Genomic DNA, 17,652 nt, shown 5'->3' on the forward strand with positions numbered 1-17,652 from the left:
CCGCCCGGGGCGGCCCGCCCCCTCCGCCTCATAGCTACGCCACTGATGTGAGGTAATAATAATATTTAATTGTTACAACACATTTTAATATTTACTTATTATAATTAAATCATTTAGACAACATATGTTTAGTTGGTTACGGATAAAACATAGATTTCGCGCATGTCTTTCAAATACGTTTTTTATTTAAATATAATTAGTGAGATTTACTTATTGTTAATATTTAACATAAATGTATACCTTGCTGTTCAAGATGCATGCAATCATGACGCATTGGGGAAAACTGTAAATAAAATACAAATTTACTACTCGCTACCCTTGTGCTACGATACTGCGAGCTACATCCAAATTTTCCCGGTTTGATTTGTAATTATTTTCACATAAAGTCACGCACCGGGCGTTATCAGCTGTGCGCGTGCATTCGGTTGCAGTACACACTGTGCGATCGCAGTGCCACGGTCTAGTGCGGTCTGCACCGATCAGTCGTGTCGCTCGCCTCGCGTCAGACGCACGTCCGCTCGCTCGGCACACCGGCGCACGGTTACTCTTCCGACTTTTTCGCCGCTCGTCAGTGACTCGACCGGCGTGGGTCGGTTGACAGTTGTTTCGTTAGTTTGTTTTGTTGTGACGCCGTGTAAAGATAGAGCTGAATCGTCGACGCCAGCCGGCGCTGTAATAAATTCGCGCTCGTAGCCAGTGAGTACCGCTTTATTTTATTTTCAGTATAATAAGGGGGCAAGTCACATTTTTTACTAAAATGAAGCACATTTTCAGATGTTTCAGACATCATTTTTGCCTGTGCTAGGTTAAATTTCCATCATCATATTACATCATATTAATTAAATATGTTATTTGTGTTAGTTTTTTCGAGACGCAAAGATTATATTTCAATCAGTTCAATAATTCGATCGCTGCGAATTTATGTCTAGCTATTTAATTTATATGTAAATCGATACAAAACAAACGCCTACTTCCGATAGATCCGATCTTTATGTATATAAAATTCGTTCCGAACATTTTTACAATTAATTAGATAAAATTATGCATTTAAAATGTCTCAATTAAATCAATTGCAGCTGATAATAATTCTGGTGATTTAATTTACATGCAATTCCGCACAAAGCAAATGATGCAACGAATCCGATCTATATATGTATATACATCGAATTTGTTCCAAAAATAATATATTGAACATAAATTCGTATACAATTATTTATTTAATCTAATTTTTTTTAAATGAAAAACAAATGTTTTTATTTTCACATCGTGAAATGAATACAGAGAATTTAAGCCGTCGTTTTGTGAAGATTCCATATGACGTAGAATTAGTCATTAGCGAAAGTGCACTTTTGGTAAAACCTACGACATGAATGGTTCATTTTTATCATCATGGATCTTGGAACTCAATAATATTTTCTCAAATTTCGTTATTGTATAAGTACATGATGATTTTCGTAATAAAATTCACTGCGTCTCATTATTTTATTTAAATAGCATACACTGAAAATAAAAGAATTTTATTTGAAAAATTTAAATCATAAAATTATATTTTTTTTAAATGTAGCAACATTGAGAATATAGAACACGAGCAATAAAAAAACATAAACGATTTTTAACAATTTTATATGTGTATATATTTATAAATCGGTTAAGTTTTGCTCCACCCTGTACAAAAGCTTAAATAAGGTCCCTGATCAATAAATTAACCATTTTCCTTTTGATCACATTAATTCTAGGGCATCCAAATACCCGGTTTTAATATATTTTTTTTAAATTAACCGGGTACAATTATAAACTAAAATATTTGATTTTCGTATTTTAATTATAAAATGAAATAAACGTTTGAATATAAAATAAAACAAAAGTATAATTATTCATATTTTATTTAATCGATATATTCATGTACACTCACACATAGGATGTCATTTCTGCATTATACAGGAGGAGGGGTAAAAGTTGGCCAGTAAGTGATCGTTTTTTAATATTTCTATTACATCAAGTTTCATAGTATTTCGTTAAATGACATGCATTTCTCTGTCTAAATTCAAGCTGGTCTCTGTTTAGAATTCACGTAAAAAGCAATAAAACTGTGCCGTAACACTCTGTTATCTAGCGTTATAACAATATCTGAGGATCGATTAAAACATATTTAAATCGAATATTGACTAATATGAGTTAAAAGCTATAAAATCGAGCCGTCGCCGTTGTGCGCTCGTTATCGAGCGTTCTCACTGCAATGGCGCCGACACGATTTTATTACTTTTGACGTGGAATTTTGACTTCTGAGAAGTGATAATAGTTTTTGCGTCCTCCTATTGAGCAAAATTCGATTTGAATGTACTCTGACCTCTTATATCATTCTTCTTCCGCTTATTTTCCCCTCCTCAGTATGCATTTTGGTTTGAATAGCAAATGGATATTTAGTAATTGCCAAATTGAGCTTCGTAGACATTTTAGAGCAGCATATTAGCGCCTATTTGTTAAATTAAATTTTCGCTAGTAGAAATATATGTACATTATATCTAAATGAAAATGTATTTGGATTTCACTAGTGAAAATATAACTTCACTGAAAAATACATATTCATTATAACATTTATACATAGCATGTAAATAAATATTGATAAGTATGTATGTATTACTTTTCGCCAGTCAGTGGTCGTTTTTTTATTATTTTGATTTTAATAAGATTCATAGTATTTCATTAAATGGCATGCATTTTTCTGTTCAAATTCAAAGGGCAAAAGCCTCTACCTGTCCCCCTTCGCAAATGACGTTCCTGTACACACATATTGTTCAAATAAATAACGTATAAAAATAGATATAGAAAACAAGAACATTATATACATTTATATTTTACTACATAAGACTTGAAATATTTTTTTAAATTCCTAAGTCAAATTTTTCATAAAGATGTAATTTATCGTTGCTGTTATTATATTCTAAAAATATCAATCCATTTAGTGTTTCATATTTCATAGAACTTTTGATGAAAAATTATTCATAAATTTAATATACAGTAAATATTAGTTACCTAATCAAATAACTATTAATGTGAAATGTTATCAATAATGATTTAAATGTTAAAACATGAATGTATATATTTTATGAAATTGAATAATGGCTGTCGATCTTGAAAATTTTATAAATATGATTTTATGATTAAATTTAATCCTATTAAATATTTTTTATTTAAATACTAAATTTACAAGCTCAAAGATTAAAGTGTATTATTATTATTTAATTGTATTTTTTTTTATTTAACGGAAAATGTTTGAGGATGCCGAAACGAAATGTGTCATAAAACTTACTGACTGGACTGTTTAATAGGGATTTCCTTTCCCTTTTCGATACACCAATTTCACTACCCACTTATTCTCTAAATAGGTTTAGCGAAATAGAAAAATAGCTGGAAAATTTCAATAAATTTTTAAATTCCGGCCGTTCATATAATACTTTTAATTCTGTTTGTAAATGCTCTTTTTCTAATCAGGTTTTCCTTTCATTCCATAGAATGAAATTTCACCGAATGTTTCGAAAAACGAAATTGCTCCTTAATTTGAAATATAATCATATTATATTTTGCTCTTTTTGCCGCAGGGATAAACTCTCCATTTATTTAAGGAAGATCGTTCCTCTTTTCATCGATAATTTTGTAGAATTCTTTTACTTCTTCACAAATAACTGATAAATTAGAATTGCAGTTTTGTATCAAAAAAAGTATCAATATGAGGAATATTTTCATGAATTTGTTTAAGCAAAAATTTAAATTAATATCACTCAAAATGCGGAGAAGTTTTGCAGCTCCTTATACAGTCACTGTTTTTATTTACTTGAAGGGATTCAAAACACATCATTAAAATGTCCTTAAAAATTCAAAAACTATATTCACCACTCTGCTATTAAAATTCCAAATGTTCAGCTGCTTTTGTCGGTTATGTCTGCTTTTGTCCACGATAAAGCATTTTCAAATAATAGATATAAAAAACAAAATTAAGCGTTTTTCACCTTTCGACCAATTAGCCAGTCATACTGGTTTTAAATTTTTGAATTATATTTTCATTTGTAAGACTAGTCTGATAATCTTTAAATCAGGAGTAAGACGTTCCTAAGCTTTAATTATAAGTTTTTCTTGTAGTCCTTAAATGTTATAAATCGATGTTGAAAGGAGTAATGTTCAAACTTTTTAATATGAAATCTTCGCAACCTTTTAATACAATCGGGAACAAAATTAGACCCAGAGTGTGTCAACTTCTCAAAACCGTATTTATGATCTGAGCGCTTAGTTTCTTTGATGGTAAATATTGAAGACCGAGGATTTACTGTATTGAAAATAAAGTAAATCTATGTATCTAATTCCAATGAATATTTTTTATTTTTATTTTTATAGATTTCAAGGTTGGTGCTTTGTTATCAATGTCTCATATAATAAGGGAGATCTGTAAAATGTATCAATATGACGCTTGAAAATGCTGAAAGACAACGAATCCAAATTTGTTCGAATTCTTGTTTGCGAACACTTTCTGGTCATCAGCATATAATACATATTCTGAGTTCTCCATGGCCGCATGCGTGTCATTGGGATCACCAAGGTGATTCCTGCGATTACTATGACAATAATTTAAAACTTCAGCGCATTTTATTGCAGAAGAAAAAAAACATCCGCTGACATTTCGCAAACACTATTAAAGATTTTATATAACTTTGTTTTGCTTCTAAACTACATTTAAAAATTTTTTTCATATGCAACATTACTCCTTTTATCTAATGAGAATACTCTCAAGACTGCTTCTCAAAACGTCATTATTTCCTGATATTTGGAAATGCACAAAAAATCATAAAAGGGTAACGAATTGTGCATAAATAACTATATACCAGTCGCAGTGTTGTCAGCTCTTACTAAATTGTTCAAAATAATTATTTATAGATACGTCTTTCATAGCACGTGGAAGTTCTTTCTAAATATTTTCTGGATTCTAACCCTTTGGGGTCTGACTTCGCAGCCAGTAAGGCGCAGGTGGAAACTAGTATTATTTAAATTTACATATTGCGACATCGTTAGCGAGATCGTTATTGTCCAGGCGGTGGTGGTGAAGCTGGCGGAGGGATAAAGTCAGTGAAAGATCCTTAGAGTGTGGCACGACAGTATAGCGGAGATTGGTCCGTCCCTGCTGCGGTGCTGGTATTGTAGAGTGCCTCTCAGGATGTGAGCGTCTATAACCGTATGTTGTACGCGGGCGGGCACTGTCTGCTAGTATATTCGAGTGTCTGCCTGGTCCTCATTGGAGATCAGCCTTAAGTAGTCAGGGCTGCAAAGCTTACTGACCAACCACAATCATGCAGCGATCATCCAGCCAATCGTTGCACTCGCTTCTTAGAACAACGAAATATGTATACGCTTTTATAAAGTGACATTTGCTTAATGAACATCTCCGAGGTCGAATTATGCAACGGCAATGTTGTGACTTTTTATCTTCCGGTGATATATTGTTTCCTGTGACTGTTTCGTAACAATTTATTCAATGCAACGGAGAATACTTGCGTGCTATTTATGGGAAACTTTTTTTCTAGTCCTAACGAGAGCTATGTGTGGTCGCACTATTGTCTTGTTTATCCTTATTGATTAATAATTATTTTTGGTCACAGATTTTACTCGGATTTTTTTTATAGTCAGTTAATTAAAATAATAATAATAATGTCAATACCGGTATTGAAAATTCCGAAACTGTGGCTAACTTGAATAAAAAATACATACATTGTAATAAACGCATTTCTCGATTGTTCGATGGTTAGATTCTAGACGTCATACTCTTACTTTAACCGAGTGTGACGATTGTAAGCAGACTCACAAAATAAAATCTTCGATTAGGTCGCAGGTTGAATACAGCTGCTCTAGTAGATATGATAACTCACTTTTGACAATCAATATGATCTTGCCTTGAGGTTTTCCGTTCTAATAATAACAAATAAAATTAAACCATGGTTAAGCGTACATATATTTGGTCGGTCTCTGTTCGACGCACATTAATCTCACTGGCACGAATGATGCTTAATCATACCACGTCGGTAATTGGCGTCGTAAATAAGAAATAAGAGTCCCTTAATTAATACATAGAGGGTTATGTTATAATACGAGTACTAATTCACGTATAAATCTAGCGACCCCGAGAAATTTCACGGTTAACGATCGCATGAGGGAATTAAGTCATGACCCGTAACGAACCCTGACATATTGGACTTGGGCTATCGGTGTAATATTACACCGATCATGTGTAACGTAATACGTTTTCTATGTAGAGCACGGATTATATTATACATACTAAATTTGTACAGGGTGGGTCTGACGATGCTTTTCTAATAATTCTGTATGTCATGGTGGGCGATCACTAAAAATATATTATTTGTGTAAACATAAATGTAATTAAATTATATATACTGTATATACATTCATACATATATTAGAAAAAGATCCATATATATATATATAGAGAATGAACAAAATAAACAAATTATATATATGTATATAGAGAATGATTGACAACTTTCCATGTGAATCCGTTCATTTTTTTCGTGTTAGGATTAACATCATAAAGTTTAAATCGCTTGGAATCAACGTAACAGTTAACAGTAAACATCACTTAATATATACGTGTTGTTCTCGTGGTCTCCAAATCCTCTCTGAAGATCGGTTAAATTCTTGGATTTCCGACTTCGAAAGCGGCCACTTTTTATGTTTGGTGCTCGGCTGAACTCTCGTGTGTCCCAACTGTAGGGATTACGATTATTTTCAAAACAGCTATTACCGATAAAAAAACAGTCTTACCGGTATTACCTGTATTGAAATTATTATTATTATTTTAATTAATTGACCAAAAACTAATCCAAGTACCGTTCGCAAGATTCACCATGTTTAATTCCCCAGCAACTATTGTATCAATATATTTAATATTTAAATTAGATTATAAAAAAATATATTTTTGATAATTCGGGCACCAAATATTTTTTTCTTTTTGAACAATAAATCTAGGACAGCATCGTCTTTGAATGACCGCTTCTGAATGCCTCCTAAATTTTTATGCCAGGGGCCAGAGCATCACTCGCTAATTTATTTCAATAAATTATATTACTCGTTATTTTTATCTTTTGTATACATATTTATTTTTACTCAAGTTAAAGGTAACATTGAGTTATAAACGTTTATGTGAATATTATAGAATAAAAAATACGTAAATACTGCATAACCCATTAGTCCCAGACAATTTAGCCTAACATGTTCCAATTTTTTTTGAAAAAATCATTGATTTGCATTTTTTTTTTAATTATGTTATACGTGTGTTTTAAAAATTTGAAACTTTTTTAAGTACTCTCAATGATGTGAGGTAATAAAAAGCAAAAATATATTTACTTGTTACAATAATAACAAAAATATATTTTTCATATTTACTAAGTAAAATTATTTGAATTTAATTTACATTTAATATTAATATTAGATTATTGCATTGATATTTGTCTAATACAACTTATCTTTAGTTGTTAACAGGAAAAAATTACATTGCATTAATTTCCAACGACAAAGGTTTTTTTTAAAAAACATACATTTCGCGCGATTTTTTCAAATACGTTTTTTATTTAAATATATTTTTTGTGACTTACTTATTGCTATAATTTATAACCAATGTTTAGTGAAACATATTTCATGGATTATTTGGGTAAAAATGTGGAGATAAAAATATACAAGCGGTATTACCGGTATTGCAATCTCTAGTCTCAAGTCGGAAACGAAATCCGAAATGAAGTGTCTGATGCATACAAAACAACTCTTTTTGAGGTAGAAGAGATATTTTGACCCTTTACCATTCTTCACCCTCCGACTAATGCGTCGATTTGGGCCATGTTTTAGTCCATCGCTTCTCTTTTAAGAATGACTTTTTGTTAGGAAAACCTAATCTGTTATGATCGATATAATTTATTATAATATAATTAACACTAATTCCGATCTTTCAGAGACGATGAAAAAACATTAGTATTAATGTGTGATTCAAACCCAATGAAGATGTAGAGAAGGTAGAAAAAATGATGCATGATTTTAAATTCCCGTTAAGTAATAAACATCTCAAAGCGGTGTTTACCTTCTTATCTAGAATCTGAAAGCATAATTTTCCTACTTTTTTTAAACAAGTTTACTAAGAGATATTAGAACTCTTTTAATGATTATTTACACAAAAATATATTATGACATGTCATACTGCAGTATTTATTATTTTACATGTATTCTAACCTTTAAGGTATAACAAAACATTTTTGCGTCTGTTCTTAATATAGTTTCAGTGCAATAACGACACTAATAATCTCTGACTATGAATAAAACAACATTTTTTGTATCTGAATTAGAAATATCTAATACTTTGAACTTGAAGTAGTAAGACTAATAAAAAAACGAATTATGTGGGTCAGATTTTCTCCACATGTGATGTTTGTGCGTATCGTTACATAAGATCTTCTAATAGTGACAAACAAAAAATTCATGTTATTTAGTCACACAAAAATATGGTGTGTATGTGGGCGTTGTTTTACGCGTACGGAGAAATTTATTGCGCTGAGTCTTGCAATTTATATTTTTACATAAAATATAAACACATTTACGCTTTGAATTACATATTGTCACTTTGATATGACACGTGTGCGTGTGAATGCCACGCAAAGTATGTATTAGTTAGCAATTGCGGCAAATATGTTTCATGATAGCTCGAGTTATGAATATGATTTATAATCATCTTAACTCTGGGAACCTTTGCTCTTTTGAAAATAAACAGACTCAACCAAAATCGAATTTAGTATTTTTTTTTTAGAACTCATAAAGCGACAGAATTTTTTTAATGTTTGTTTATTGTCGAAGCCACGGAATAAATGATAGACTAATCCTTTAGCTAACAGAACTGCTCTCAAATATGGTGAAAGCATTAAATGGCAAACTATTTCTGATTGATCTTCTTTGAATACAAAGTCACTTATTTTTTTATTTTCATGGATTTTTTTTAGGAATTAATTAATTATTATTACTTAATAGAAAATAAGTTTCATCCACTTATTATTAGCAATACCCCTTTATTGTTTATTTTTTTATTTTTAAGTGGCATATATTTGAGTCATTTTTTTCTAATCATATGTATAACGCGTCATATAGCTTGCCTTAAACTATTTTTAATAGTACATCACTGTATTTTGTAGTTATATCGTTTGGCTTTCATTAAAAAGTAACTTTAACAATTAATATATAAATGTGTCAATTTCGGACGGTGGTGGTGTCGAATACGAGAGAGTCCGAATGAATGATGTAGGGTCTTGGGGAAAAATAGTCGCGGAAGGCAAACTTTCCAGATATTTCTGCCTCTTGAAATCGAGTTCTTACGAACCCTTTCATGTGCTTCTTGTGAGAAGCTTTGACGAATGGAGAAAGCGTTTATGTGTTTTCTGGAGTAAACGGCTGTAAAATGTATATAAGTAGTTACATCTTGTTATTTGTTTATATATTTTTTTGCTTTTTTCTTCAAGCGGTTTCTCCAAAGGTTGATTCATGAAACGCTTTTGTTTAAATATCGCTTTCTAACTATAAATTATGTTACTTTAACCAGATTTTTTTTATCGAGTTTCGGTATTATTCGTACTGAAAATTGTATTGAAAATATTAAATTTTGCAACATAATATGGTTTTGTAACTGTGGAAAACATCTTTTCATTATAAAGCACAATATAATTTCCAGTTGTAAAGAAACAAAGATATGTTTTACATGAAAAAACAAGTAGAATTGAATTGGTTATACGTATGTCAATGAACAGCGAGTAAAAAACTATACTTTAAAAGTTCTAATGGACAAGAGATATTCTTTACTGCAAATAGTTTAAATCATATTATATTAACAAAGGCCAAGAATAAAGAAATACTCTTTTTATTTGACAAAAATAGTCGCAAGACATTTTTAAGATATTTTTTATCTACAGATTGCAAACCATTGCAAAAAAAATTAAATTTATAAACTAGATTCTATAGATTTTTTTGAAAATACATCAGTATGTTGTTTGCTAATTTATAAAAAAAAAAATATATAATAACCATCTATTAACATTATATATTCAGAAGCATCGAAATATTTTTGGTTTATTTAAATAAAAGTATTGATATAACTTAAAATCTAGATATGCTATGAAAAAATAATTAATAAATTTTACGGGAAAATCTACTGACCATTTGAAGAATTAACAAAAATTTACAATTATTTGAAAAATATTTGTTCTATAATTATTTTTGTGCTCAAAGGATAGAGATTGAATTCATCAAAAAGTACCGTGTGAAAAATATTATTAATATCTGTATTTTAGGCAGACTAATAAATCTGTTTCTGAAAAAAATCTTGATCTTACTCAATTTTTTTTTCCAAAATTGTGCATATTCAAAAAAAATTTTTTTTTTGATAAAAAAATGTTTTTTGAATATGCACAATTTCAAAAAAAGACGGATTTTTTAAATTTTATATCTGCGTGTATCTGTTGAATTATTGTGCGAAATTAATTTACAATATTCTGGGTTTCTTATGTAATATTATTATACAACAACTGTCATTAGCATGACTGAAATGACATTTCTATCTATATACATAAAAAGGACGTAAATATTATATACCTTATATGCAATTGTTCTAATCAGGATTGAATAATCTAATGCTTACATGTGGTATAGCAGGGCTCGGCAACCTATGACCCGCGGGTCACCAAGTGACCCGTTTGGTGATTTGAAGTGACCCATTTCAGTTCTGCAAATATCGTTTTTTTAACGTGTTACGATGTCACGACTAGACCACATATATGGTTGTTAGGACCAAAAATATTCACTGATCCGAATATTCTTTTTAATAGTCACATTTTAATTATTTTGACCCGAAGCCAAAAAAGGTTGCCGAGACCTGTGATATAGCATACTATTTAATTAAACCTAATAACAATCCTTAAAAAACAATAATTATTTTTTAGAAAAAAACAATTGGAAACCAGTATAAAATAAACGTTTTCTTCTTTCGCGATAATAAGGTTGTCGAAATGGGCACCATTTAAGACATTTTATATTCACAAAAACATGTAATTTATGTATATAATAAACAAACTTGAATAAAACATTAGTAAAATACGTTTACATGGCAAAGTATTCGGGAGCGCAGACCTTAAGCGACGCGCCTTAGAGGTGCGCTCTGGTGTCGCCTGATTGACTGTTGACTGATACTTTGTGAAGGGCCCTACTCTGTTCATACAGCCCTGAAAGTTGAGGTTTCTATTTCAGAGGATTGCTTAAATGTGGGCCCTGCATTCTCGTCGACGACTTATGATCCACTATCTGATGGAAGGAACGGAGTACCAAATTTTCTTTTCTTTTTATGAAAGCAGTTTTAATTAGGCTTTATATCATTCTTATTATGATTCCTAGATCGGCACACTTCTTAAAATTGTTTTTTTGTGTAGTTGAATAATAACATTTTTAAATATAATTTGTAGCATATCTTAAAAAAAAGTTACAGAATTAAAAGCGAATTATAGCCGAGTGAGTTTTGATAAACCAGTGGGGAAAAAAATAACATGCGTGGAATTCTTTGCTTATTGAATTTATTTGCATATTAAAACAGCAAATTCATTTTTACAATAATCAAATCGATATATTTTTTCTTTAGCTATTTTTTAATGCGGTAATTTACTTTATATTTAGATTACTTGGTTCAAATATTTGACCCGCGCCTTTTAATTTGCTTTTAGCAAAATCCAATTGCAAGAAAAAAATTGTATAATACTTTTGTATTATATATTTTACTTCTTCGCTTGATATGTATTAATAACCAACATACCTACATTCTGTGAGAGTTTTTTAATTAGAAATCCCGATCGATAAGCAGTTGCACCAAACGTTCTATTCTAGAAGCGTTTTATGTAGCGCACCTAAATCCGTCCAGTACAAAAGGTCACGTTTATAAAAAAAAATGCGTAGGCTCAAGAATCGTCTGTACTTACATCAAAGTACACTTTCACACGTGCATGTCGTAATGCGCAATTTATTTATACGACAAACTCTGTGTTTATAAATAAATTTGCTTTTAATTTGTTTATAAGTAACATGTTCTCGTTGAATGCGTTATGGAACACTTAAGTATAAACTGTAAACATAATACTAACGTAAACAAATAAATTCTTGATATCGATAGGATTTATAGATATTTTACATTCCGAGTATGTCTACAATAGTATAGTATTAAAAATAAGAGCATCTAAAAATAAAGCAATTATCAGAAGTACCTGAAGATCATGTTACTATATTTATTTAGTTAGTCCAACGTTTCGGAACTGAAAAATCCAGCAGAAAACTTTTGGAAGTGTTTTAATCTCTTGTTACAATGTTTTCGAAATATATGAAAATATTGATATATTAATAGTTGATTTATTTTTGTTTGCAGTTGAGTTATAACCGGCATGCCTTTTTTTGTCTGATAACCCGAGAACATTAAAAGCATCCGCTAGTGCTTGTTTATATCTAATTATATCTGAGTCATCTGCATAGGCGAATATTTGTATCAACTTATTATATTGTATTTAAAAATTTAGATTGATCAATGTATAATACTTTATGACTGCAATTAATTCGACATATGTATATAATCGAGTTATAAACAATATATGATATATATAATTAATTTAACAATATAATCTATTGTTGATTTATTAACTTTAAATCTTCATTTAAATGAATGTCTTCTTCTACCTCGCGGTCATTTTTTAATTCCTTTAGCATAATTGTAGACTTCGATTAAAAATATTCTGATGTGCTCCTTTTCCACATGATCGACACTCTGATTTTTTCATCTGGGAAGTGTTGTATTATCAGAAATAAATGGTACTCGGAAGGTTTGAAGAATTGATGATGATATAAAACCTTTCAGTCAAGTTCCTTGATTAAATCGAGAAACTATTTCGCCATACCGGGATGCGCATTGTCGTGTTGTAGAGTTATTCGACTTCTGATGACTGATGTTATTGTTTAGCCAGGTTTAAGGGTTTTATAATGCACAATTTCTTTGAATGCCACCATACATATAAAATAACATTTTTACGGTGAATCCAGGCTTCGATGTAGGTTTTACTACCTCACCTTTAGATAACCGATGTTTTCCACGACGATTGTTGTCGTACAACACTCATTTCCTATCTCCAGTTATTAAATGATCAAAAAAAGGCGATTCAGCTTTATTTCTTCGCTCAATTCGCGTGGAACCCATACTCCTTGTCATCAAGCCTTCCCAATGTTCTAAATATGTCTATGCATTGTTGAATCACACTTCTCGGTCAGCTGATGGATAATTTGAGTAGGATTTGTTTTCATTTCTGCAGCCAAGACATCGTCGTCTATCTTTGCTGGTCTCCCACATCCAGGACTATTCTTGATATACCTTTTTTTAAAACCATCTTTGACATTTACGCATATTTAATGAATTATTTATTACTTTAAAAATGTTTTTAATGGCCGTATCTATTTTTTTAAGAAATTAATTTTATATAAACAATTCTGCCATCGTAAATTTGAGAGCGCAATTTCTAGTATAGATTTCATCAAAACAGATATAAAAAAATACGTATTCAGGTATCAACAGTAAAAGCACGACTGACTATTAAAATTTATATTTAAAAATAACGACACTAATTTCGGGATTACTGAAAATTATCCTATATCGTATTTAATTAGGGGTAGTAAAACATCAACAGAACCGTAAACTGATATGTGTCTTATTAAAATATGAATATTTCCCCTGTTCTAAAAACATTGAACGAGTAATTTATATTTATAGAACCGCCGACGATAGATTGCTTCTTGTAAAATATTCGAAAGGAGCATCTTTCATTATGGAAAGACAAGCACACACTTCGTTTCGGACATATATTGATTATTGTTTCCGTTGCGTTTGTGTATTCAATCTAATGGTGGAATGTTTCTTGTGAAATCTACAAATCTATAAGTTAATAATGTGTACAATTGAAATTTGTAGCACAAATATATTTCAATTTAAGTTTGCCTTAATATTCTTAAAAAAATATTGAAAAGTAAGATTTATATGTTATGAAGTTATGATATATGAATTATATATTATTGTGATGCCAATGCGGCTCATTAGGGTTAACACAATCAACTACTAAGTCAGTAGCGATACACAAATCTGTAAATCAGTAATATATTTTTTTATTAATTATATTTTATTTATAGCTTACAATCAATAGATCAATTTTAATATAATCAGACATCACAAACTTCATCCGTGAGATTAAAAAAATCTAAGAAAACCTAATCAACTATTATCGATCTGAATTATAAATATATAATAATTACTCAGATATGATATTAATTAAAAAACATTAGAATTCATAAGATTCTAACACAGATTTTTCAGTTATTTCATCTTTGATGAAACTAAGTTTATGGCAGAAAGTTTCTATGTGGGTTTAAGATATTCTAGGGAAACTCCCGGTAGCTATAGATTTTTTTCAGAGTCGGGTCCCGAGAATTAGTCTCTCTCGGCAAACAAGTGAAATTTTATTTTACAAACACTTTTCTTTAGAGCTACCTCTAAGAAATGAGTTTATGGCTAATCAACAATGATTACTGAATGATGCATTAAAATTTAATAGGTAATTTAGCATATGTTAAAGTTTTTTTAATTCAACATAAAATGTTTCGAGCACGCTGCTCATCGCGAAAAGCGATAAAACACACCTTATAAATAAACATAATGGAAAAATATCACATATTTAGGCTTATTAAAAAACACTTGTTCAATCATACAGCTTAAAGTGTTGTTTTGTCCTTTTGTCATTGCAAATAAACTATGATAGAGAAATTCCATCGTGCGAGTTGCGGTCGTAAACTAATTAATTAAAAAAGTGTCGTGACTTATAGCAGACAATATTTTTTTGTAAAACGAAACTAAAAATAAAAATATTTCGGTTATACCAAGCCTTTCGCGGAATTGTAAACTATTTCTGCTTGCCGTTAAGGATTATGGTTTACTGCATACAATTTCCAATATCAACACCAGCTTTTTATGAATTTTGACCGTGATGCTAATTACTTTTTTTATTTATTAATTAAACCACTGTTAAGAGAACTTGATTATTAGACTTAATTATTAATAATTTGCAACATATGGAATGTTATTTTATATTTTACAAAGAGTACCTTGTGTACTCATATTTTTTATTTCCCTCAGAAATTATGACACATGAAACTCATTTTTTTTAAATATAAAAAACGCTCTATATATGTATGTATGTACAGGTTGGGGCATAAAGATCTCACACATTTTTAAAAGATATAAAAAAGTAACGAAGCTACGTAGAATTTTTTTATATGTATATATTTCTGAAAAGTACATAAAAACAGATTCGTTTTAACGGGTTTTAAAAATCATATCAGACTCTAAGTCATCTCAAGTAGAATGGCGTCGATTTGAATCATTCTAAAATTCAATCTTATTATGTCGAATGGCATGAATAATACTTACAAAAAAAACGACTTGACGCATTGGCTATTTCTGAATAGATGCAGTTCTTTTTCACATTTCGGTCAGTTTGAATGCCTAAAATCGACGGAGTACGAAGTGTCTGTTATCACAAGACGGTTGTTCTCATAATACGCTTGAACAACAAAGCTCCGATGCTTACCTGTCCAACTCATGGTGCGTACTGAAAATAACAGAGACTACCACAAATTACAACATACATATATCTACTAATACAAGATCCCCCGGACAGTTGACCTCCCTAACAATTATTCACTAAAAGCTTCTTTGAGTATTTATAAACACACATAACAGCATCAGGCTATAAATATATAGGATATCAGCAAATTTATAAGAATATTGCTTTCTTACAAAATAATATATAATTTTTGATAATTATTAATGTTTTCATATTTAAAAACCGTTAAGTGAAATATACATTTGAAACTAAAATCACATATTTTCATTCATAAGCAGATTATATAAAATTACTATTATTTTAAATCGAATATTTTACTTCAAAGTTTTTGGGATTTTTGTATATATTAAAATTTATTATTAAATACTTTTCGATTAGAGACGTCATTTTAGCTTTTTAAAAATTTATGGAAGAATACATAACAACTACTCATGTTTGGAACTGATTTGATATACATAAAGATCGGATCCGATGTGGGGGTTTGCATATAAATGAAATAATTATAATAAATTAACCGCGTTCGAATTATTGAACTGATTCAAATAAAATTTCACAAAAAATTGCGACGCACACCTGTTTTTGAGATAAGCGTTTAACGATAATATAGGACGGCTTTTTTAATATTTTATTTCGCTCAAGGAACGAATTCTTCGAATTTCAGTCATAGTAGATATTATCGACAATCATTTTATTCCCAAATGATTTTCGAAAGGAAAACAAAAAATGTGTCAAAATCAAACCTTATTTACCTTTGCTTTTAGGTCTTCAAAGCATATTGAAAATAATTTTGAATTTATCAGGTGTACTAGAATAAAATATTTAATGCATTACCTATAATTATTTTTATTAATTATAAAATAATAATATTATAGCTTACAATCAATATATGTCACTGAGCAATTTTATTTTAATTAATAATCACACATCTGTGAGATTAGAAAAATCTAGGAGAACTTTTATGATCGATTAGAATTATAATTATTTGTTTATTACAAATCGATGCAAATTGAAAAAAAAAAGATTAGTACCCAGGTCTTTCAGGTATTAGTCGGGTTATTTACCACTGGTTACTTGCATTCCATATGCGTCAAATCAAATAAGTTAATACGTGACGATATGATATGATCTTTAGAATTCTCATAGCTTCCGCATTATATTAACGAATTGATTCATCGGCAGTGATAAGTTTTCTCACTAGTTGCATATGGACAAGCATGAAATCCATTTAGGGACCAATATAAGGTGCATTGACTCTATTCGTGACAGAAATGCATTTGTAACAATTACAGAATAATTAATTACCCACCAAGAGCTTCGTTACTTTACTACTATACTGCTTAATCGCGCGGTTAATCTCTTCTTATATGACGATCAAACACGCCGTGTATAATATATAAATATAATATACATATATACATATATTAAGCAGATTATATTATTGTCTGTTACGTATCGTGTAGAAAGCTTTGGTAGTTCAGGTACCTGAAACATTCATTTGACTTTGTCGGCACTTGTATGGACAGTTCATTACTTTGTAGTAATTAGCAAGTAGTCCTGATCCATCCAAATATGCGAATGGTGCCTGAGCCGTTCTTGTTTATATCTTAATTTAAAAACTAAACCAATACAAATAATTTTGTTTTATATATTGAAAATCTCACAAATAATTTATTTTCGAATAAGAAATAATTTATTTTCGAATATTTTTTCCTTAAAGTATCAGTGAATTTTGTAGGTTTAATTATTGAAAGTTAGATATATGTATGTCATAGACAAAACAGGATCTTTTGACAACCTCGTCAATGTATTGTCTAGTGATGACTGACTTAACAATAACGTTACGGATTCAGTTTTTAACATTATGGCAAAAAAATTG

At 30.0% G+C, this 17,652-nt stretch overlaps 1 protein-coding gene across 1 annotated transcript in view; it reads left to right on the forward strand.

The window, feature by feature from the left end:
• The first annotated feature begins 409 nt into the window (after positions 1-409).
• LOC148234390 (uncharacterized) overlaps positions 410-17,652 on the forward strand; it is a 53,798-nt gene continuing 36,555 nt past the window's right edge. The window contains exon 1 of the mRNA XM_088188401.1: positions 410-696. The gene's annotated coding sequence lies outside the window, so the exon portion shown is untranslated. The remainder of the gene's footprint in view (positions 697-17,652) is intronic.

The sequence above is a fragment of the Plectrocnemia conspersa genome, unplaced genomic scaffold (assembly GCF_051122295.1).
Source record: "Plectrocnemia conspersa isolate PC_06_02 unplaced genomic scaffold, ASM5112229v1 ptg000006l, whole genome shotgun sequence".
NCBI lineage: Eukaryota > Metazoa > Arthropoda > Insecta > Trichoptera > Polycentropodidae > Plectrocnemia > Plectrocnemia conspersa.